Source organism: Mesocricetus auratus, unplaced genomic scaffold (assembly GCF_017639785.1).
Source record: "Mesocricetus auratus isolate SY011 unplaced genomic scaffold, BCM_Maur_2.0 Super-Scaffold_100037, whole genome shotgun sequence".
NCBI classification, from domain to species: domain Eukaryota; kingdom Metazoa; phylum Chordata; class Mammalia; order Rodentia; family Cricetidae; genus Mesocricetus; species Mesocricetus auratus.
Window position 1 is genome coordinate 4,208,596 of NW_024429215.1, and position 2,489 is coordinate 4,211,084.

Sequence of the window (2,489 nt, forward strand, 5' to 3'; positions counted from 1 at the left end):
TCTGCCTTTATGTTTCTTGGGTTCCTGAGGAAACATCTCTGCATGTGTGTGAGCTGTGTGAATGTGAGTCCACATATCAGAGAATAAATTGACATCCTCATAGAGAGGAAGAGAGACATTTCCCCATACCTTTTGTCTTGAAAGACCCTGAATTTATAGAAATAAAATATAAGCTTAAACAGGGAGGGCACCCCACTAGAGAACTTGGGAAGTGAACAAAGGACCCCATCCCAGGAACTGGCCAAACCACAGAATGGAATGTATGGTTTAGCAACCTTAATTGCAGAAGGGCTGTAAACACACAAAAGGCCAATTCCGGGCTGCTGACCACCTGTGAGGAACTGACCAGGGCATCAGAGATGGGCAAACAAGATTCATGGGAAACAAGGAGATAACCACCATTTACTTAGGGAGAGATGATTAACTCATACCAAGGTTTGAGGAATTTACAACGTATAGGTCAGGAAGACATCTACTTCCCCTGGTCAGTAGTGACCCCCCCATCACAAGATAGAGACCCCTCCCAAAGGCTTGTTGTTTTTGTCTTTAAAAGCTGATTGTAACTGAACCTCGGGGCCAATCAGTCTAAAAGCCGACCAAGAGGCCCATCTGCAGATGCCTAAATAAAGCCTCTTGCGTGTTGCATCAATTGGCACATGGACTCTTGATTCGTGGGGTGACAAATTCAGCTTGGGGACCCCTCCTCAATGTGGGGTACCCCAACACTCTCTCCTTCAAGTTTGTCCTTCTGGCAGCTATTAGCATCTTTTATTTTTCATGCATGAAAACTTCCTGGTGATTTATTTCAAATCTCTTTGTTCTGTGCAGTCAGTCTCACATTGCTCAGTCAGTCCTGATCACCTGTGATGCAGAACAAAGAATCCTGGATGGTGAAGAGAGGAGACAGTAGCAGAGGATCCAAGTCTGTTAGCAGGACTGAGGCAGGGGTAGGTAAGGGCTGAAGTTATGGTAGAAACAGGACATGAAACTGGTTTTGCCAGATTCTCTCTCAGTCAAAATTTTCTAGAGAATTCCAGAGGATCATATCAGAATGTTCCTATTGTGGGCATTAGAAGACTCTATGTGAAAATTAATGCACAGAGAAAATAGAATTTTATTTGACTTTGCTAGTGAGTGATGCTGTCACTCTCCCATTTCCCATTGCTGATTGTCTCTTCACACAATATTAAATGTTTTCATTGGCTGGATGGTGGTAGTGCACTCCTGTAATCCCAGCACTCAGGAGGCAGAGGCAGGCCGATTTCTCCTAGTTCAGACCAGCCTGATCTACAAGAGATAGTTCCAGGACAGGCTCCAAAGCTCCATAATGAAACCCTGTCTTGAAAAACCAAAAAAAAAAAAAAATCCTTTCATTGTTATACCTCTTCTTATATATTTTCCTTTTAAATTTAAATTTAAATAAGAAACAAGGTTGCTTCACATGTCAATTCCAGGTCCCTCTTTCATTCCCTCCTCTCCTCCCGTGCCCTACCACCAGCCCCCCCCCCCCCCGCCCCGCCAATATTCCCTCATTACCCCAGGGAAGGTGAGGCCCTCCAGGGGGTGTCCATAGTCTGCTATTTCATCCAATGCATGGCCTAGACCCTCGCCCAAGAAAGGCCTCCCTCCAGAAAAGCTTCTGCTCTCTCCTTTTCCCTGGCTGGTTCTGCTCTGACACCAGAAAACTGACTTGGGCATGTCAGAAGAGGAGGTTAGTTTTTGGAAAAGGTCTAGGTCAAGGAAGTTCCCATGGGCAAGCCCTTTTCAGGAACTTATTGCCCTGGGCATTGTATTGTTTTTAGTAAACATTGTCTTACAGCTGCCTGGTCCCAGGCTGATGGGGAAGTGGGTCTTTGGCCAAGGTCTGTTGTCCCCACAAGAGTGCATCTCTCATTTTTGTATGGCTGTGCAAAGTCCATTTGTATACCCTGGATAAATACCCAAGGCTCAATAAATTACATGGCCTCCTCACTGACACCCACATTCAGGGGGTCTAGATCAGTCCCATGCTGGATTCCCACGCATTAGTCTGGGATTCAAGAGCTAACCCTTGTCAGGTAAGATGTTTCTGGAGGTTAAACCAGCCCAGTCTTAACCCCTTTGGTTATCAGTCCTCCCTCTCTGCCACTGGATTTCTTCAGTTCAACTCTCATTGTTATAATATTAACACATTGTTTAGATCAAATATTTTTTTATTTTTATTTTTTTATCATTTTTAATTTTAATTTTAAATAGCTTGTTTTACATGTCAATCCCAGTTCCCTCTCCCTCCCCTCTTCCCACACTCCCCTTCCCCCCTCCCTCCCACACTATTGCCAAATCCTTCCACATAGGGGATATCTAGAGTCTGCCATTTTACTCTTGGTAGGGTCAAGGCACTCCCCTAAGAGTCCAGGCTGAGAGAGCATCTCTCTTTGTGCTATAGGCACATGAAGACAGTCTGTATACCAGAGATAGACACTGATCCACAGCTCAGGGCCCCATAGGTT